Source organism: Mauremys reevesii, linkage group 6 (genome assembly GCF_016161935.1).
Source record: "Mauremys reevesii isolate NIE-2019 linkage group 6, ASM1616193v1, whole genome shotgun sequence".
Taxonomy (NCBI): Eukaryota; Metazoa; Chordata; order Testudines; family Geoemydidae; genus Mauremys; species Mauremys reevesii.
In genome coordinates, this window is record NC_052628.1 from 71,350,961 (window position 1) to 71,374,016 (window position 23,056).

Consider the following 23,056-nt stretch of genomic DNA (forward strand, 5'->3'; position numbering starts at 1 on the left):
GCATAGTGAGCACAAGCTCGGGTTACCCAGGTAATGCTGATTGGCCTAGTTTAGGCTGCATTACTGGGTGGTGATATCTGAGGTGGAAATAAATCAGCTTGGCTGTCACAGCCCAGGTTGAGTTTTTAGGGATGCAAGTTTGAAAAACATCTGTTTACTTGTGAACTTGAGCAAATTTGCTATGGAAATAAAAATGAATAAAACTGTCAATATGGAACCCCAGATTGAATTTTTAGCATCAGCTTTCAGAATAGAAGAACACTCTCTACAGCATTTCATTTATGATGCCGCAATATATGATTAATGCCTCAGAAATTAGTTAGATTTTTTCACTGAGCCAGGGAAAATAATCCTCCCCTTGGTGTGGGCGATATTACTTGCATTTGTAGCAAAAAGAAACTCACTTCAGATTTAAGGCTTTGGCCTTTTGCTCTCTACAGCTACAATATTTGGCAATTTATCCACTGAATAGATTCAACTGAAATTAAGATGATTGTCACATAAGTCAGACTTCGATTTCCCTAGGATAAAGATCTGGTGCCTTATTCAGTCTTTTCCCTTGTGTTATGTTAGTCTTCAGAAATATTTAATTATGGTTTTGGATATACACCCAAAACTCATTATGCTTGCCAGCTATCACATAATGAACATTACATGGATGTCTGTAATAAGGTTAATGAATATTAAAAAAGAACATTGACTTTTAAGCATAAGTATAGAAAATCTTTATTCTGGTTCCACCACAAGCACTCTTCCTGTGAACAGCCTAAAATTTCCAACTTTCCTAAATTTTATGGACTAAATTATGATTTAATTGTCATCACTGAGACTTGCTAAATATCATGACTGGAATAATGGTATAGAGGGGTGTAGCTTGTTCAGGAAGAACAGGCAGGAAAAAAGGGAGGAAGTGTTGTATTATATATCAATTATATATAAACTTGTTCTGAGGTCCAGAAGGAGGTGAGAGGCAAACTAGTGGGAGTCTTTGAGTGAAGACAAAAGAGGAAAAAACAGGGTTGATTCCATGACCAAGATCTACTATCGACTGCCAAATCCGGAGAAGGAAGTGGATGAAGCATTTCTAGGGTAAATAACAGAAATATCCAAAACACAAGTTTGGTTGTAATGGGGAACTTTTAAGCACACAGACATCTTTTGGAAAAGTAATACAGCAAATCACTAAGTCTCCAGTAAATTCTTAGGCTGTACTGGGGACAACTTCACATTTCAGAAGGAGGAGAAAGTAAGCAGTGGGACAGCTATTTTAGACTTAATAGGGAGGAATTGTTTGCAAATCTGAAGGTTGAAGGCAATTTAGGTGAGGAAAAGAAAGGAGTGAGAGCAGCAGAACAAGGATAATGGACTTCAAAAAAGCAGACCTTAACAAACTCAGAGAATTGGTATATAAGGTCCCATGAGAAAAAAATCTAAGGGAAAAAGGAATTCAGGGGAGACAGCAGTTTCTCAGTTGGCAGTTATGCCTTTAATATTGTCTCTATCTCAATGATAAGGAAAGACAGGAAGAATAATTAAGAGGACATTAAGTCTCCGCAGGAGCTCTTTAATGACCTGAAAATCAAAAAGGAATCCTACAAAAAGTGAAAAACTGGACAAATTGCTAAGGATGAATACAAAAGAATAGCACAATCTTGTAGGGACAAAATCAGGAAGGGTAAGGCACAAAATGATTTACACCTATCAAAGCACACAAAAGGCAATAAGAAGTTCTATCAATGCCTTAGGAGGGAGATAAAGGCCAATATAGGTCCACTGCTTAAAGCAGAAGGGGAGCTAATAATTGACAATATCAAGAAGGCCGAGGTGTTTAATGTCTATTTTGCTTCTACTAAAAAGGTGAATTTTGATCAGATACTTAACACAATTAATATGAACAACAAAGGGGAAGGAACACAAGCAAGAATAGTGAAAGAACTGGTTAAGAATATGTAGATAAATGGATGAATTCAAGTTGACAGAGCCTGATGAAATTCATTCTAGGGCACTTAAGGAATTAGTTGAAGCAGTCTTGGAACCATTAGCAATTATTTTTGAGAATTCATGGTGGACGAGTAAGGTCCCAGAGGACTGGAGAAGAGCAAATATAGTAGCTATCTTGAAAAAGGGGAACAAAGAGGACCCACCCAATTAGAGATCAGTCAGCCTAACTTCTGTACCAGGGAAATTATTAAACAATCATTTTGTAAGCACCCAGAGGATAGAAGGGTTATATGTAATAGCCAGCATGGATTTGTCAAGAAGAAATCATGCCAAACTAATCTAATTTCCTTCTTTGACAGGGTTACTGGTGTGGGAGAAGCTATAGATGTGATATATCTTCATTTTAGTAAGGTTTTTGACACAGTCCCACTAGACGATCTTATAGACAAACTAGGGAAATGTGGTCTAAACGAAGTTACAATAAGCTAGGTACACATCTGGTTGAAAAACTGTAGTCAGAGTAGTTATCAATGGTTTACTGTCAAACTAGGAGGATGTATCAAATGCAGTCCCACATGGGTCTTTTGGGCCTGATATGATTCAATACTTTCATTAATGATTTGGATAATTGAGTGGACAGTGTGCTTACAAAATTTGCAGATGATTCCATGTTGGGAGATGTTGTTAGCACTTTGGAGGACGCAATTAAAATTCAAAACCACCTTGACAGATTGGAGAATAAATCTGAAATTCAACAAGGTGAAATTCAGTAAAGACAGATGTAAAGGAGGAAAAATCAAACGTACAACTACAATATGGGGAATGATTGGCTAGGCAGTAGTACTGCTGAAGAGATTTGAGGGTTGTAATGGATCACTAATTGAGTATTAGTAAAAAATGTGACACAGTTATGCAAAAGGCTAACATTCTGGCATGTATTACCAGAATAAGACATGGGAGGTAATTATCCCCCTCTACTTGGCATTAGTGAGACCTCAGCTGGAGTGCTGTATCCAGTTCTTGGTGCCATGCTTTAAGAGAGATGTGGACAAATTGGAGAGTCCAGAACAGAGCAACTAAAATGATAAAAAGTTTAGAAAAGCAGTCCTATGAGCAAAACCTATTTGGCCATTTTTTATTTTGGAGAGTGGAAAAAATACACTTTGGCATTTAAAAAAATGTTTGCAATCTATTTTAAAGAGTTCTAGTATATTAGTGGTTTGGGGAGAAAACCTGAAATTTGGTCCCTGGGTCACAGATGTGTGTATTGGTGGTCCAGAGAAAAACCATTTTTATTTGGTTGAATTGTTAAGGTTTAAAACGTTTTGCACAAATGTGAACTGATTTTTTCTTATTATGGTTTTCTAGTGACTATCTCCCAGTGTGCCACTGGCACTTATGTAAATTGGATGTACTTCTCATTCAACATATAATCTTTCAATATTGTTTTGGCTCTAGGCATGCATTTCTAAAATGCTGAGTTGAACTTAACTTTGGTGAGTGTGGAGAACTCTCTCCAAAAGTGTGTGTAGAATTATGTATAATTGATTTTGACACACTCAGGGCACTAGCAATAAAATATAATAAAAAGGAAAACTATTTCCTAAGCTTGTGGAATACAGCCCAGAGCTGAAGCCATAGGTGTGTATTGTGCTTTACAAACAAATATAGACAATAGATCAAATTCAGGGGTACTTAACTGAGTTTTCAGACTTCAAAAGGAATTTTTGACCCATTGAGGACTACAAATGTGGTTAAGGTCTCTTCCCCAAGGGTATGTCTTCACTGCCCAGTTATCCCAAACTCTTACCTGGGTATTGTCCCTTATGCACCCCCCTAATCCCCACACACAAACTTCTCACCCAAATTTAGTGTTGCTTTTAACCTGGGATAGCTGGTTTGGCTGGGGTGTGTGGGTTAGAGCCCAGGCTCCACCTTCCCTCAGGCTGGTAACCCTTCTACTTTGTAGTGAGGACAAGTCTAAATCACACAAGTGTTGATGGTCCTCCAATACCTTCCCACAATCCCTCCTGTCTTCTTGTGTTCCCAGAAGGGCAGCCAAGTTCTCCCAGAATTCACAAGAATCACAGAGCAGCTCAGCTGACTGCAGCATGAAGAACCATTGGATATGCCCCCAAGAGTCCTAGCAACATACACTGGTGAGCGCTGCACCAGCAAGGACAGAGTAACTTGGATAGGGCTTTGCAATATGGCTGTTCACACCTGGTTGCTCAGACCTGGGTGCTGATTACCTGCACTAACTCCTCAGTGAAGACATACCCCAAGAGTCATAGAGGGTAATTTTAAAATGTGCCTTAGATTTATACCCAGGCATCTTGTATGTTTATCTTCATGCACAAAACTCAAGTATTTGTAGAAACTGGGTAACAGCAGTACACAACTGATGCGTGTAGATAAAAAATTTACCCAATGGGCTGAAAGTAAATTTTTTGGACACAGCTTTGGAAGCTTGTTTAAAATTCTGGCAGCAGATGTATTTAAGAAGACATTTAATTCTACTGGGTAAAAAGGAGGTTCTTTTAAATGACAAGTAATTGTCAAATTTTTCATTCATGTTTTTCTCAAAAAACTTTCATTGCCTTTTAGGGCAACTGTGTTGGTAAAGTAGTGCCTAATTAGTCTCCTCAATTACTGTAATGGTGTGTGTGTGTGTGTGTGTGTGTGTGTGTGTGTGTGTGTGTGTGTGTGACAACTGACATCCCATAGCAGTTTTGATCATTTTAGCAATGATAGTCACCAAATTCAACACAGTGAATTTGGGACAGTCAACTTGGTATGAATGGAAAAGTAAAAATAAATCAACTTATTTACATTTTTACCCTCTCTCAGGGCAAATAATATGTCTGACTAATTATAGACTCTCCTCTCCTCTATTTCTGAAGTCTTAAGTAAATCTCATATTCCAGATATATACAATTAAATATACTAGTGGCTATTGAAGATCTAATCCCTTCTTTCTTCAACCACTCATGACAGCTGCATAGCTTAATTAGCTATTTCCTTATCTCAACCAAGAGAGTTACCTGATCAGCACAAAATAGTACACTTACTGCTGAGGATTAAAATATACTGCAGGCCTTATATAGGTGCTTTTTTCATAGACTGACAGCTGTCAGAATCAGTGTGCTTTACTCAGTATTGTAAATGGGAACACTGTGTGTGAATGGTGACCTAACTTGTCTATGATACTTTGGGGACATAGTCCATCAGTATGAATTTATACCTTTAATTCAGTGCATTTTCTTACAGTTTGGAAGTATAGATAATTAAAAGTGGAGTAAGTTAGAACTAGGGAGGAATACTTTTGGAAGTTTTAGTTCTCTTTGTACATGTATCTGTGATGGTATACACTAAAACCTGTGCCACATGGCACCTGTTGACTATTTTAACAGCCACAGCAGTACACTCTGTCTCAACTTCCTTTTTTTGATACAGGAGGTCAAATTAGGTCATCAGAGTAGTCCCTTTTGGTACTGGAATCTGTGAAACTGTCTTTCAACATTTTCCAGGTTTTTATACATTTGCCTCTTTTCCGTTTCTGTTTTCATTTTCAACTAGTAACTTAAGAATATAGAACTTGCTTTTTCTAAAAGAACAAAAATCTCCTAAGGAGTCAGTGCTAACTATAAATCAAGCTCTATACTAGTTAAACATGTAGTTTTTGGTCTGCACTTTAACTTGCATTTGCTCTTATTGGCCATACATTCCTAATGGCCATACATATTCCATTCAGTTTTCATAGCACACTTTCTATTTATCTTTATGCCAAAACTTCATCCACTAATCTCAGAGCACTTAACCAATTAAGTCTCTCGTTAACTCTAGGATATTATGATTATTGCTGGTTGGGAATTTTTTGACTAAACATTTTTTCATGAGGAAGATTTCTCAGGTGCAGGATGAGGGGTGGGGAAGGAGAGAAACTCTAGAATAGCTAATGGTGCAGTGAGTAGGAGCACTCACCTGGGATGTGGGATACACAGGTTCCAGTTCCTGCTCTGAGTCAGAACTGAACCCAACACTCAGAATGCTTCCTTACCTGTTGTCTGTCTGTATCCTGGATTTATAAAATGCTAATTCGGCTAATGCCAGGAGCAGATCCTTAGACTTGATGCAACCAATGACAAGGAGGAGTAGGTGGGGAACCAGAGGAGATAATAGCAGCTATAGTCTGTAGTATAAAAGATACTCCCATTCAATTGAATTTTGACTATTGTAGATAGGTGAGGCAGCAGGGATACTGTATCTGTGATGAGTTGCAGATAGTCATCTGTGCTCATGACCTAGTGGAAGAGTATCTTGCTCAAATTCTGGTTCGATCATGCAATGGTGCTGGAACAATTTGTGTACTGAGGGTGCTGAGAGCCATTAAACCAAACTGGAAACCCTATATTTCAGGGGTGGCCAAACTTACTGGCCCTCCAAACCGCATACAACAATCTTCAGAAGTTCGAGAGCTGGGGCATGCCTGCTGGGATTCGGGGCTTCAGACCCACAAGAGGTGCCTGATGGGGCTCAGGGCTTCAGCCTGCTCCTGCTGAAGCCCCAAGCCCTGGCAGGTGTGATCCACAGGGCTGAAGCCCCGAGACATCCCTCCTCACTGGGCAGAAGCCCCTACCCCACCACTCTGCTGCAACGCAGAGGTCCTGAGCTCCCCCCTCCCTTCAGTCTGGTAGGTGGAGAATGGGGGGGCTCGGCGAGTTACACTTTAATGGTAAAAGAGCTGCACGTGGCTCGCGAGCCACAGTTTGGCCATCCCCTGCTATATATGACGGAAACCACTTCAAGCCAGGGAGTGCTGCCACAGCCCCAGAATCTCTAGTTCTAGCACCTATGCGATCATGGAAGGAAAGGGTGATACTGCAGCGACAAAAGCCATGTTTGTTGTTTGGATTTCAGTAATTGGGTCTTATGGACATCTTCAACAAAGAAAAAGTTTACGGTGACTTCTATTATGCAGCCTGCTTCCATTGCTATGGTCTGTTTGTGAAATTGATCACACGGGGAACATGTGGGCTGGAGCCAGGCTGTTTTTTGATATTCAGCTCTGTTTTGACTGTGAAATACCTATTATTTTCCGAGATTACAGATGGGTTAAATTGTGGATAATGCCCACAGCCTGGAAACACTGAGTCATAGGCCAGCAATTCATGTCTGCTTTGGTGAAGGGCTTGTGTACTGTCTAAACCTAAGCAGCTGGTAAAAAATTCATTTTGGCAGAAGAAAGGTTGGCATGATAAAAATATGTCTCCGTATTATATATGTCATTAGATTTCAAACTTTAGTCTCAGCTTATTAAAATTCTGTTTGAAACTGCAGGACAACTATTTGCACATCAGCAATTCCAAGTTGCCAAAATGCATTTCTAAATTTCATTGATATATTAGAACTCAGAGCAGTCCTTACATCTAACCACTCATTTACATTTAAACTTTCAGTGTAACTAAGAAAAACAAAAAGTTTCTCTTGGTTTAAAGACAGCCTATCAATAATCAAACAGTAAAACCCAACACTCTGCACTTCCTCAGCTATGAACTTCCTTACCATCTCACCAGCAATGCATAGCAACTCATTTTGAGATTCATGGCCTGTGAAATTGATCATTTGTTTATTTTGATAAAGAAACAATCACTAATAAATACAAAGGTGAATGATTTATAGCTTGCTTATGTTACCAAACACCACACATTTCAGAGGATATCCAGTAAAATTATGTACTTACATAAAAAAACCCAGAACAAAATCACAAATAGGCAAAAAAGTAAAAGAGATGGGGAGGGGAGAGCCGGCAGGGTGCAGAAAGAGGGAGGGGAAAGAGCAGAGAGGTCGGGGGAATGGAAGTCTAGCATGATTTGAACTATTTCATCATTCTTTAGCCAAATTTATGAAGAAATGGCATCCAAATGTCTCTATGTTGATAAGCTATTTTTACCTTTGCTGTTAACTCAAAGGTCTGAATACCACTGGTGTATTCTGGGCATAAGCCCTACTCCTCCATTTTTGTAAAATCATTATGGCCCTCAAGAACCAAAGTCTTTGTTGTGGTGTTAAACATATGTTCCTAATGAAGTAGATACATAACCTAAGAATTACTTTTCAGCTGAGGTTTGGTTGCTGAAGCCAGACACTGTATCCTTTCTAGTGTCCACCTCTTTCCACAACTGCCTGACTGTTGGACAATCCCATAGCATATGCATCAGGATTTCGTTTTTTCTTTATTGAAGTGCCAACAAATATCAGAGGAAAAGGATCTTGTCTTGCACAATCTCTGTGGCATCCAGTACATTTTGAATGGAATCTTTTTCTGCGTAAGTGTAGCCTGAGATCCACAGAAGCATTTTGAACATTCTGTAATATGCTCTGCCATTGGGACTTTTTAAAGGGCTCTGATAAAATTCCCTTCCCATGTCTTCACAAAGAGCTCCAGGTCAATGTAATTCTTCTTCATCAGTAAAGCATACAGAGTGGATGTGGGCGTGGGGAGTTTATGGATCATTTCCAAGGTTTCCAGTAGCTTTGGGGTCTCTGGCAGTTCTAGGGCATCCAGGCGAATTGATACATTAGCAAGTGTTTTAGTTGTAAGTACTGCCATTCTGTTAAGGGAGGCAGGTCATATTCAAAGCTTAAGTGTTAGAAAAGAGAAAAGCCTTCATCCTTGATTAAATGGGAGAACCATATGATGCGTTTGCTCAGCCAGTTCTCCTAAATTATAAGTTTTTTTTTCCAATTTACAAGTCTGGGCTACCCCAGATAAGTGCTTTGGCATGGTGGTGAGGAGGAAATTGGTGCCTCTTAGCTGAGATAGCCCAAACACTTTGTGCAGCTACCACTGTAGGAACCTTATTTTTCTCCATCGGACAAACAAGGAACCAAGCAGTCCTGCAGGTGGAATTAGATGTGTTAATATGCATTCATTTTCCACCCATGTGGGTATATGGTGTTAGCATGCTGGAACCAATGTGTTGTCTTTGACATGATAAAAGCATAATAGTAATTTTGTAGATCTGGGGGCTGAAACCTTCCCCGGGCTATAAGGAGCTGGAGTTTTTAAAATGATAGTTGTGAATGTTATTAAAGACTCTCTAATAATGTTAAATTTTCTAAAATAAGGTAGATCTACCTACAGGTAGGCTGCTTAGAATATAGAGGAGCCTAGGCAGAATATTCATTTTTGCATTAACCGTTCCCCACGGATAGATATTACTGATATCTTCAAGGGAAAAAAAAACTTGTTAGGCCTTGCTTATACATCATACAGTCACAAACAGACCCCGCCCCCCAAACTAAAGAAGTTGAAAATGTATCCTCAGATATTTAGCACATCTTTAGTTTAAATTGTTTGTGTGGTCAGTGTGAAATGTATTAGAAAATAATATATTAATAGAAACTTTGTAAAACATTTCCTTGGCACGGAGTCAGAAGTATCAGAACGCCTTTTGCTTTGAATGAATGAAGTATACGTGAAAAATAAGTTCAATGCTGTAAAAATAATCTTAAAAAATTGAACATCATGTATTTCATATTCTGGGGTATAAAATCAAAACATCTTATTTTGTGTAAATACAAAACATTATCCTAAATTTGTTACAGATATCTCTGCTCCTCCGACTTGCTACGTTCTTTTAAAATAGCTTGGGATTTCTTGTTGCAGACATTTGGTGTGCTGGTTGGGCAGAATGTTGTTTGGTTTTGATTATAAACTGCTCAGTAAGATACAAATATCAAAGCAAAGAGGCAAAACTTCATTTTTAGCTTTACATTACATGTATGTGTGCACTCAACTTATCTTAGTAAAATGCATTACTAAAAAAAATTGCTGTTTTCCCTACAGTAACTTCTAAGTTGTGCACAATGGTGGCACAATGTACTAGCCTGTAAGGGGTATAGTATGCTGTCAAGTGATATATCACTGATAGCATACTGTGTATTCTGCACCCAGGACTGATTAGCCTGTGCTACGTCATGACAATATATAATGGCGGTGTGGCTGCCAGCGGCAGTGTAGAAGAGAGGATGGCATGGTATGGTGTATTGCCACCCTTACTTCTGCACTACTGCTGGCAGCGGCACTGCCTTCAGATCTGGGCACCTGGCCAGCAGCCACCGCTCTCCAGTCACCCAGCTCTGAAGGCAGCACCGTTGCCAGCAGCAGCACAGAAAGAAGGGTGGCAATACCATGTCCCCCCTACAGTGGCCTTGCAACCACCCCCACAGCTCCCTTTTGGGTCAGGACCCCCATGGTTACAACACCGTGGAATTTCAGATTTAAATATCTGAAACCGTGAAATTTAAGATTTTTAAAAAAACCTATGATTTTGCAATTTAACAAAATGGGCCATTACATTCATAGAATCATAGAACTTAAGATCAGAAGGGACCATTATGATCATCTAGTCTGACCTCCCGCAAGATGCAGGCCACAAAAGCTGACCCACCCACTCCTGAAATAATTCTCTCCCTTGACTCAGCTGTTGAAGTCCCCAAATCCTGATTTAAAGACTTCAAGTAGCAGATAATCCTCCAGCAAGCGACCCCTGCCCCATGCTGCGGAGGAAGGCGAAAACCTCCAGGGCCACTGCCAATCTACCCTGGAGGAAAATTCCTTCCCGACCCCAAATATGGCGATCAGCTGAACCCCGAGCATGCGGGCAAGACTCTCCAGCCAGACACTCAGGAAAAAGACTTTCAATATTCAACATTGACCCTCGGTACTAATTACCAGTGGCTGCACGTTATTGACCTATTGACTAAATCACGTTATCCTATCAAACCATTCCCTCCATAAACTTATCAAGCTTAATCTTAAAGCCAGAGAGGTCCTTCGCCCCCACTGTTTCCCTCGGTAGGCTGTTCCAGAATTTCACTCCCCTGATGGTTAGAAACCTTCGTCTAATTTCAAGCCTAAACTTCCCGACTGCCAATTTATATCCATTTGTTCTCGTGTCCACATTAGTACTGAGCTGAAATAATTCCTCTCCCTCCCTGGTATTTATCCCTCTGATATATTTAAAGAGAGCAATCATATCTCCTCTCAACCTTCTTTTGGTTAAGGAAAACAAACCGAGCTCCTCAAGTCTCCTTTCATACGACAGGCTTTCCATTCCTCGGATCATTCTAGTTGCCCTTCTTTGTACCTGTTCCAGTTTGAATTCATCCTTCTTAAACATGGGAGACCAAAACTGCACACAGTACTCCAAATGAGGTCTCACCAACGCCTTGTATAACGGGACTAGCACCTCCTTATCTCTACTAGAAATACCTTGCCTAATGCATCCCAAGACCGCATTAGCTTTTTTAATGGCCACATCACATTGCCGACTCATAGTCATCCTGCGATCAACCAGGACTCCGAGGTCCTTCTCCTCTTCCGTTACTTCCAACTGGTGCGTCCCCAGCTTATAATTAAAATTCCTGTTAGTCATCCCTAAATGCATAACCGTACACTTCTCACTATTGAATTTCATCCTATTACTAATACTCCAGTTTACAAGGTCATCCAAATCTCCCTGGAGGATATCCCGATCCTTCTCCGAATTGGCAATACCTCCCAACTTCGTGTCATCCGCAAACTTTATCAGCCCACTTCTACTTTTGGTTCCAAGGTCAGTGATAAATAGATTAAATAAGATTGGACCCAAAACCAAACCTTGAGGAACTCCACTGGTAACCTCCCTCCAACCCAACAGATCACCTTTCAATACGACCCGCTGCAGTCTCCCCTTTAACCAGTTCCTTATCCACCTCTGGATTTTCATTTCGATCCCCATCTTTTCCAATTTAACCAGTAATTCTTCATGCGGTACCGTATCAAACGCCTTACTGAAATCAAGATATATTAGATCCACCGCATTTCCCTTGTCTAAAAAATCTGTTACTTTCTCAAAGAAGGAGATCAGGTTGGTTTGGCACGATCTACCTTTCGTAAAACCATGTTGTAATTTGTCCCAATTGCCATTGACCTCAAGGTCCGTAACTACTCTCTCCTTTAATATTTTTTCCATGACTTTACATACTACAGATGTTAAACTAACAGGCCTGTAGTTACCCGGGTCACTTTTTTCCCCTTCTTGAAAATAGGAACTATATTAGCTAATCTCCAGTCAAATGGTACAACCCCCGAGTTTAGAGATTCGTTAAAAATTATCGCTAACGGGCTTGCAATTTCACTCGCCAATTCCTTTAATATTCTAGGATGAAGATTATCCGGGCCACCTGATTTACTACCGTTAAGCTGTTCAAGTTTGGCTTCTACCTCGGATACTGTAATTTCCAACCCCGCACCTTCATTCCCATCAGTCACTCTGCCACTATTCCTAAGCCCTTCATTAGCCTCATTAAAGACCGAGGCAAAATATTCGTTTAGATATTGTGCCATGCCTAGCTTATCCTTAATCTCCACTCCGTTTACAGTTTTAAGCGGTCCCACTCATTTGGTAGGGCCCTACTCATTATACTGTGACAATAATATGATCAAATTGCATTCAGCTGTGAATAGTACAGGAGTAAATGACATGAATAATCTAATAGATGTACTATAATGTAAAAATATTCAAGAATATGTAGGCCTCAGCTGATTACATTTTCTATTCTCTTGAAATGCCACTTCAGGAGATGAATCAGCCCATAGATGGAGGAGGCTCAGGACAGACACAGGTCTATCAACAATAGTAGCACATGACTAAGGAAATAATAATACTTATCACTTTAAATGATGCTTTATATTTTCACAGCAGTATGCAAACATTAACTAATTAATGAACTGAGAAGTTCATGTCATGAGATAAATAGTGTTAGACTAAAACAACCTTTCAGTACTAGCAGTGAAACGCCACTGAGGTCAATGGTTTTGAACTGGTGTAACTGAAAGAAAATTGGGCTCCTTGAGTTTTGTGTTGAGGTGAATAATATCACACTTTATTGATGATAAACTAATTTAGGCCAGATCATTAAAAATATGATTACCCAACCTTGTCCCAAACAGAAGACCTGCAATAATTTTTCTGTAGCACTCTCAACTCTTATGGCTCTGAAGGTACACTGTATACCTTAATTGTTTTGTTGTGTATTAAATATTAAGTATTCGTGTGCTACAAGCATAGGGCATGGAATAAATAAAGGTGTTGGAAAGTAAGCCTGATGCAACTAGGAAAAAAACATCCTAAAATGTGGTCATTCTCTTGAAAATCATCTTACATGTTGGATGTAAGTTGGATAGTTTTTTGAGTTAATATTTATGTTGGACATCAGGCAAAGATTCACGTGCGTTGGATGTCAATATAGATATTGCAAAGGAAAAGCCATCTTCTGTCTGAAGCACCTGCTTGTCCCTTGGAAAGCATATATTTTCCCCTTTACCACAATATTTGTCTTTCTTTCTGAACTTATGCTGTATATCCTGACTCCGTGATCATGTGAACAAGTGTCACTTCTAGAAAGGTGCACCATGACACACATGCATAGAGGTACAAAATTACCCCTTTAGACTTGAGATGTTAGTCAAAGTTTGGAGCCCTGGGTTATTTCTGTTGGGAGGAGAAATAGATGATGGAGTCAGGTATCTTTGATGCAATCCTGTTTATTTACAAATAATGTAAAAAGTTCTTTTTTCCCTGAAGGCAGGAGTCAAATAATTGGAGATAGTTTCCTTGCTTACAGCTCCAAGCCCCTTTCAGCCAGCACTCAGCCCCAAAAGCTCTCTCTGGACTTTTCTGAGGACCATGCTAACAGTGCTTGCTCAGCCTGTGTCCTGGAGTTCTCTTGCTGTCTCTCTACTTCTCTCTCTTTTTTACACACATTTCTACTGTAACAATACCCAACCAAACCACTCCACTCACATGTGCTTTTCTTTTAGGGTGTGATCTGTGCCTGTTTTAGGTGGAGACTATGGTTTCATAAAGGAGCTTAACTGTTTAAGAACATAACATAGGAATGGCCATACTGGGTCAGACCAATGGTCCATCTAGCCCAGTATCCTGTCTTCTGATGGTGGCCAGTGCCAGATGCTTAAGAGGGAGTGAACAGAACAGGGAAAGTTATTGAGTGATCCATCCCATGTTGTCTAGCCGCAGCTCTTAGCAATCAGAGGACACCCAGAGCATGGGTGTTATGTCCCTGACCATCTTGGCTAACAGCCATTGATGGACCTATCCTCCAGCAGCTGATCTAATTCTTTTTTGAACTCAGTTATCTTAAATGAAGGGCAGTGGTTACATCCATCAGCTACAATGACATTTTGCTCAACCCATTAGTTTCAGCATAGATTGATTAGGAAAGTGCATTGTTGTTTTCATTGTAGCTTTTATTGTATGTGGCTGCATAATTTTGAATTAGAGGATTGTGAGAGAGACACCCACAAAATGTAGTAATGGTTAGAACATATCAATAGTGATTATACAGGCCTAAATCCCTGAGACAACAAACAGAAGCTGTTGCCATCCCTCAGATGAGATGCATTTTCAGATTGCTAAACAGCTTGCCAAATCACAAGAATGCCAGCAAGCATCTTCAGTCTGTGGTTCAGTAAATTTAAGGTTACCATATTTCTTTTCGGTTGTTGGTTGAGAGATTCAGGAAATAATTAAACCGTCTTGACAAGTAATCAAACTAATACCAAGAAATAAGTGGATTAAAAGATTCAATATAACTATGTGGGAAGTATAGTTAAGTGTTTCTCAAATGTGGCCACCATAGCCACATGTGGCCACCAGGGGCTTTTTGTGTGGCCACAGGCTCCTGGGTGATTGGGGGGCTGGGGTGGGAAGCAGCATCTCCTCCCCTGGGGCCGTCAGCAGGGGTTGGGCCCTGACCCCCTCTGGAACCACCAACGCTGGAGAAGCAGGAAGCCAGTGTAAGTTCCCCACCTTCCTGAGGGTGGCGGGGCTTGGGCTTCTGGCTTCAGTCTTGGGATGGCAGGCTGTGGGCTCCATCCCCCTGCTGCAGGGTTTCAGGCTCCAGCTGCGGGGCCTTGGCCCTGGTCCCCAGTCACACAGCAGTGAGTGCCAGCTCTGTGCTCACCGCCCCACCCGCTCCCCATCGCTCCTGACCGCCACTGTGTCCTCTGGTCCTGGGCTTCGTTCACATGACTGGAGGGCTCCAATCTCAGGCTGCCCCTAATCCATTTCCCCAACCCTCCCCCCCCGCGCTGCCTCCCCCAGCCCTTCACCCACCCAACTCCATTGCATCTGGCCCCTGCTGCTTTGCTCAGCCCCGCCATCCATCTCCCAGGTACCTGCTGCCTCCCTCAGCCACTCATCCATCCTCTCCATCTCCCCTGTCCCGCTGCCTCCCTACCCACCTCCCCATCCGGGTCTTAATTTGTCCCCCAGCTTGCCAGGATGAGTAAGTCTGTTGTGAAAAGTGATATTTGTATATTAATATCACTTTTTGCTGATTCCCAGCTAGCTAGCAAGTCTGCTGCTATGAAAAGTGATATTAACATGCAAAAACAAATATCAGTTTTCAAATAAGCAGACTTACTAACTAGCCTTAAAAATTGCCATTTATTGTATATAAATACTGTCTTATAATTCCTATTTCTCTAATACTCTATTAGTTTAATATAAAGATATAGATCCAAATTAAGCGCTGGTGTAAATAGACACAACTCCATTGACTTCAATGCCAGGTTTAACTTTGTTTTCAGAAGTTTCCTCTGTTTGTTGGTTCATTTTATGTTCATGCACAGAAGAGTATGTGCTTCTTATACTCATTATTGTGCAATCAACCATTTAGCAATTTAGATACCAATGCAGTTTAGCCTCATTTACTAGTCAAGTAAAACTCCTAGACATTTATCACATTTGGTCTAAACTGCAGCATTGTTTCAGTTGCTGAGCTACTGAGTGCTTCAAAGTTTTTTTTGTATGTGAAAATATGGTAGGTGCAAAATACATTACATTTTGACAGCTGGTGTGTTGTCATTCAGGAATGTCACAAAATGCAAATATGATCAGGAGACAGTTGACTCATCTCTAGTTGGCTGTCTTGTTGACATGTTTTGGTAGGTATGAGTTATTTGCAGTTGCCCTTGGGAGGTTATATAAATCCCCTCTACAATAGATATTTAGGCTCTCGATTAAGAATTGTGGTAGGTTCGTCTCTTTTAAAATAAGGATTACAATGTGTTTCCATGACTACATTGCTGTTAACATGGCCTTTTGAGAACATAAAAATGGAATATATTTTTGAATGATACAAAGAAATTTGTGTTACAGGAATGCACCAAAAAACCTTGCTTACTAGATGTGGTCTTTAATTAAAAGTCAAATAAAATGTACAATCGATACTTTAAAGTGACTACTTAAGATGGGATATATTACAAATGGTCTTTAGGGGGTGAGGTGTTTGACTGTAGTAAAATTCTATTGTATTCTTCTCTATTCAGGGTACTGTACTGCACCCATCACTGTGGTATACAAGTACCTTCCAGAGGTTCAGTAAATGACATGATGAGCTTCTTTCATATGTGGTTCTTTCTAAAACCAATCTCTGCCCCAAGACAGCTTACAAACTTAGTTTAATACAAGATGTAACACAGGTGGATGGAACAATTGGAGTAAGGAGAAGGAGAATGAGGTAGTAATAATACACATATGGTTTTATATACAGCAGTGATGTGCATAAATTGTTGTAACAGAGGGGTGGGTTTTTTTTTTATTTTTTTTAAAAATGTTTTGAATGGTAACCTTGTTTTAGCTCATCACCTGCTCACCAATTATGATCTGGCAGTATTTCACAGGCATCCTGATAGAAGTGAGTGTTCAGGAGGGTTTGAAAGAATAGTGTAGTGCAGGGGTTCTCAAACTGGGGGTTGGGACCCCTCAGGGGCCTGCGAGGTTATTACATGGGGGGTCAATAGCCGTCAGCCTCCACCTCAAACCCCGCTTTGCCTCCAGCATTTATAATGGTGTTAAATATATAAAAAAGTGTTTTTAATTTATGGGGGGGGGGGTTAGAACTCAGAGGCTTGCTATGTGAAAGGGGTCACCAGTACAAAAGTTTTGAGAACCACTGGGTGGCTTCAAAATATTTATCGTGGCAGGCATCCTACATATAATGTGTGACGTGAAAAAGCACAGAGGTACTTGTGAGATAGACTAATTGTCAATAAAGACTGGAAATTGTGGAGCAAAAGCAGCAGACAATGACCTAAGATAATAGAGGATATAGATTGGATGGGCCTTGAAACTCTATGGCAAAAGCTCATGTTTAGTGCGACAAATAGGGAGTGGAATCACTACAAGGAATTAAAATGTTGCACACTAGCTTTTTAATTGGTCTTGAAAAGGACAAGGTTTAGGCGTCAAAACCAAGAGAGGACAAGGGCCTGGATAAGAGTTCTGACTATGAAATGTATTGTTCCTTATGTTCTGGAAGTGCCTGAGTGGGGACCCATTGTATTTGGTACTCGACACTTTGAGATACAGTCCCTATTGTGAGTTGCTTACAGTCTAATTTAAGATGGAGACATGAAAAGTAAGTGTGACAAATGGTAGGAGGTGAGAGAGAGGATGAGGAGAACAGTGAGATTTTACAGTTACATAGGCCAGCTATGTGCACAAGTTGAAATTTCCAAACAGTTTAGGAGTATTGGGTTGTGTCTGTTTTCTTTTTTGCCCCTGATTTAGTTACTCATCATTAGTAGGCTTATTTCTTTTATATTTAGTACATGACTTACGTATGGCTTATATATTTGTAATGATCTGCAGATAACCTGTTCCTGTTTTTTATTTTGTATTACTGATTTTATTAATGGGCACCATTACAACATTGAAAAATCTAATGGGCAGTGCATGAAGTAAAACGGTGACAGGTGCTGAAAGTTGGGGGTGGTCAAATCAGACCCAGCAGCTGGAGAAAGGATTCTAACTTGTGAGAAATGGCATCCAGGAAGATCCAAGGCTGTGAGGAGGCAGTCAGGAGCTACTACTTACTTTTGAAGGCATCATAATCTACCTTCGTGCAGGAAAATTTTCTGGAATTTGATATGATCAGGCGGCATTGATATGAACAGAATATATACACACACATCCCATATAGTCCAAAATTGCTGCCTTCTTGCCATTTGGTTTTCTTGGTAACTCAAATAACAATAAAGCATAAATGTCAGCAAAAACATTCTACCCTGAGCTCTAGAATTCCAAGGGTTTTCACTGAGGAGCCTCTTCCATCCAATCCCATAGCTTTCAATGCCTCAGATAGACACCCTCTGAGTTCTCAGTTAGAGCTGATGAGATGTGCCAGTGTGACTCAGACAAAATTTGCATCATTACGTAGGGTTTCTAGCACCCAAACTTAGGGTATGTCTACACTACGGGATTACTCCGATTTTACAGAAATCAATTTTTGGAAACAAATTGTATAAAGTCGAGTGCATGCGGCCACACTAAGCACATTAATTCGGTGGTGTGCATCCATAGTACTGAGGCTAGCCTCGACTTCCGGAGCATTGCACTGTGGGTAGCTATCCCATAGCTATCCCATAGTTCCCGCAGTCTCCCCCACCCATTGGAATTCTGAGTTGAGATCTCAATGCCTGATGGGCAAAAAATATTGTCGCGGGTGGTCCTGGGTACATGTCGTCAGGCTCCCTCCCTCTGTGAAAGCAACGGCAGACAACTGTTTCGTGCCTTTTTTCCTGGGTTGCCTGTGCGGACACTATACCACGGCAAGCATGGAGCCCGCTCAGCTCAACGCAGCAGTCATGAATATTGTAAACACCTCGGGCATGATAATGCAGTTTATGCTGAACCAGAACCTACAAAACCAGGCGAGGAGGAGGCGGCAGCACAGCGACGAGAGTGATGAGGACATGGACACAGAATTTTCTCAAACCGCGGGCCCTGGCACTTTGGAGATCATGGTGTTAATGGGGCAGGTTCATGCTGTGGAACGCCGATTCTGGGCCCGGGAAACAAGCACAGACTGGTGGGACTGCATAGTGTTGCAGGTGTGGGACGATTCCCAGTGGCTGAGAAACTTTTGTATGTGTAGGGCCACTTTCATGGAACTTTGCAGCCAGAATGTCAGCCTCCCACCCCACAAACAGAACTCTCACACCGTAGCCTGGCCAGTCATGAAACTGGTTTTCAAAGCTTCTCTGATGCGCAACGCTTCCTGGTGTGCTCCTCTAATCGCCCTGGTGTCTGGCTGCATGTCCTCTCTCCATCATGCCCTTGGAGACTTTTTCAGATGTTTTGGCATTCTGTTTTTTGGAATGTAGTTCTGCTAGCACAGAATCGTCTCCTCATATAGCGATCAGATCCAGTACCTCCCGTGCAGTCCATGCTGGAGCTCTTTTTCGATTCTCGGACTGCATGGTTACCTGTGCTGATCAGCTCTCCACGCTGGGCAAACAAGAAATGAAATTCAAAAGTTCCCGGGGCTTTTCCTGTCTATCTGGCCAGTGCATCAGAGTTCAGATTGTTGTCTAGAGTTGTCACAATGGTGCAGTGTGGGATAGCTCCCGGAATCCAATACCGTCGAATTGTGTCCACACAAACCCTAATTCGAACTGGCAATATCGATTTCAGCGCTACTCCCCTCCATCGGGGAGGAGTACAGAAATTGATTTAAAGAGCCCTTTATGTTGAAATAAATGGCTTCGTTGTGTGGACAGGTGCAGGCTTAATTTGATTTAGCGCTGCTAAATTCGACCTAAACATGTAGTGTAGACCAGGCCTTAGATAGTCAACAAAGGAGCTCTGTGTTATCCTACAATTTCCCAGAACCTACCACCCAGTTACAATAATACTTAGAATGTAGTTTTCATTATTTTGTTACAGATGAAATGACATGAGAACCAAAATTACACACATGGTAAAATATACCAAGAGTGGGTATTTTATCAATTACATCAATGTACTTGTGTCAGGGGAAATGATTTTTCTCTACTAAAGACATATGAGCCAGAGAGAGACTCTTTGATTTCAGATTTTATGTAACATTCTGTTTGCAATTAGCAGGGTTCCAGATGTTAATGCATTGTAAAAAAATGCCTTTAAAGTCATTTACATTTCTCATCAGAATACACCAATGGTTTATGTTCCCAAAACTCAATCTAAAATATTTTTTTCTGAGGTTCAGCTTGAGCTGAGTGGATTTGTTCATTGTTTTACCTCTAATTTTAGTTGTTTTTCCAAGATGAAAAGGCTTTTTTGTTCATTCATGTTTACTTCTATGTCGTACACTGCTGTTGAGTAAACATTTGGAAACCATTTGGTCGCAGGGCAAACAGCAGAATAAAGAAAATGGATTTCAAGAAGGCAGACTTTAACAAATTCTGGTAGACTTGCTTCCCATGGGATCTTACCTAAGGGGGAAAAACAGTTTGATAGAATTGGCAGTTTTTCAAAAAGACATTAAGGGCACAAGAACAAACTATCCCACTGCATAAGAAAGCTAGGAAGTATGGGAAGAGACAGCCCAGCTTAACCTGGAGATCTTCAATGATCTGAAACGCAAAGAACAGTCCTACAAAAAGTGGAAACTAGGTCAAATTACAAAGGATTAATATAAACAAACATAAGTATGTAGGGAGAAAATTAGAAAGGCCAAGGCACAAAACGAGATTAAACTAGCTAGACATATAAAGGGTAACAAGAAAACATTCTACAACTACATTAGAAGCAAGAGGAAGACCAAGGACAGGCTAGGCCTGTTACTCATTGAGGGGGGAAAGATGAAAACAGAAAATGTGGAAATGGCAGAAGTGCTAATTGACTTTTTTGTTTGTTTTCACCAAAAAGGTTGGTAGCAATTGGACATCTGACATCGTGAATGCCAGTGAAAATGAGATAGGATCTGAGACTAAAATGGGGAAAGAACAAGTTAAAAATTACTTAGGTTAGAGGTCTTCAAGTTGGCAGCGTTACCCCAGAATTTGACATTCCTGCATGTACCCCAGAACTTCACAGTACTGCAGTCAGCCGTTTTGTGTGTTCAACCCACTGCCAGCTGAAAATCAAACATCACATAACATGTTGTTGTTATGGCTAGAAATACTAAAAATGTTTTGAGATAATGAGTAGTTTGTTGAAATTAGAATTGGTGACCCAGTAGAGGTGGTTATGCGGACCTGCTAGGAATCACTTTAGGTTATGAGTTTTTGTTAGAGTTAGCTATAGAAGATTAGGTAAAAGTAAATACCTCGGAGCAGTCTGTGGGAGCTTTTCTTTGGGCAAGGAGCTGATATCTAAACTCTCCATCAGCTGGACAGAAAGAGGACCCCTGGAAGCCCAGCTTGTGATCACTCAAAACCATCTCAGATTGTGGGTAACTATATCTGGCATGTCCTAAACCTCTGGTGTAAGTGAGTGTGTGCTTAATAGCTAATAATTAGTAGATTTAGGTAAGAGCACGCTTGCTTGTATGAATCATATATCAGACAAGTGCTGTGTTTCCATTGATTTATTCCTGACATTGCCTGGAGAGAAACAGTTACCACTGCTTTGGGTTCTGAGAAACCATGGGTAACAGCAGGCCCTGATGAAATACACCCTACAATACTCAAGGAGCTGGCTGAGGAGATATCTGAGCCATTAGCGATTATTTTCAAAAACTCATGAAAGATGAGAGAGAGTCCAGAGGACTGGAAGAGGGCAAATATAGTGCCAATCTATAAAAAGGGAAAGAAGGACAACCTGGGAAATTACAGACCAGTCATCTCAACTTCAGTACCCAGACAGATAATGGAGAAGGTAATCAAGCAATCAATTTGCAAATGCTTATCACCTTACTATCTTCTAGGTAACTGTCAACATGGATTTGTCAAGAACAAATAGTGTCAAACCAATCCAATAGCTTTCTTTGACACGGTAACAAGACTTGTGGATTGGGGGAAGTGGTAGATGTGGTAAATCTTGACTTTAGTAAGGCTTTTGATACCTTTTAATAAACAAACTAGGGAAATACAACCTTTTCATAAACAAACTAGGGAAATGCAACCTAGATGGAACTACTATAAGGTGAGTGCAGAACTGATTGGAAAACCATTCCTAGAGAATAGTTATCAGTGGTGTTGGAAGAGCATATCAGGGGCTTAGTTCTGGGTCTGGTTCTGTTCAACATCATTGATGATTTAGATAATGGCTCAGAGAGTACACTTATAAAGCTGGGAGAGGTCCCCTGGAAGGCCCACTTATAAAGCTGGGAGAGGTCACTCCAATGGTCAGTGCTTTGAAGGATAAGATGAAATTCAAAATGATCTGGACAAATGATCTGAAATAAATAGGATGAAATTCAATAAGGACAAATGCAAAGTACTCTACTTAGGAAGGAACATTCAGTTGCGCACACACAAAATGGGAAATGACTGCCTGGGAAGGAGCTCTCTGGAAAGGGATATGGGGGTAATAGTGGATCAGAAGCTAAATATGAATCAATATGTAACTGTTGCAAAAAAAAAAAAGCAATCATCATTCTGGGATGTTTTAAGAGGAGTGCTGTAAGCAAGACACAAGAAGTAATTCTTCCACTCTACTCCATCCTCATAAAGCCTCAGCTGGAGTATAGTGGTCAGTTCTGGGTGCCACATTTAGGAAAGATGTGGACAATTTGGAGAAAGCCCAGAGGAGAGCTGCAAAAATGATTAAAGGTCTAAAAAACATGACTGAGTGGGGACATAAAGTTTCAAGTACATAAATGGTTGTTACAGGAACGGGGGTGAAAAAATGTTCTTGTTATCCTCTAAAGATAGCACAAGAAGCAAGGGCTAGAATTGCAGCAAAGGCGGTTTAGGTTGGACATTAGGAAAAGCTTCCTAACTGTCAGGGTGGTGAAGCACTGGAACAAATTGTCTAGGGAAGTTGTGGAATCTCTGTCACTGAAGGTTTTTCAGAACAGGTTAGAGAAACACCTGTCAGGAATGGTCTAGTTATTACTTACTTCTGCCTGGAGTGCAGAGGACTAGACTAGATGACCTCTTGAGGTCCCTTCCAGTCCTACATTTCTACGATTCAATGAAAATACTCAATTTACATTCATAAAGCCAAATTCTTCCGATATGTGTATAGTTTTTAAATACGGCTTTGTATGTGCATAACTGAGGGCAGCACTGACCTTTAATGGGCAAATTCTTGATAGTATGAAATTCTAT

The 23,056-nt window shown here is 40.6% G+C and overlaps 1 long non-coding RNA gene across 3 annotated transcripts in view; it reads right to left on the reverse strand.

Annotated features, from left to right (window-relative positions):
* Positions 1-23,056, reverse strand: part of LOC120408513 — a 55,700-nt gene that overhangs the window by 26,901 nt on the left and 5,743 nt on the right. Inside the window, exons 3-4 of one of the 3 annotated variants that reach the window (XR_005600744.1) lie at positions 20,802-20,916; positions 19,931-20,272 (exon numbers count right to left, since the gene is read on the reverse strand). The exons of 1 other annotated variant lie outside the window; for it this stretch is intronic. This is a non-coding gene — a long non-coding RNA (uncharacterized LOC120408513). Of the gene's footprint in view, positions 1-19,930; positions 20,273-20,801; positions 20,917-23,056 lie in introns of those variants that run through there. One more of the 3 variants, XR_005600745.1, reaches the window with a different exon arrangement.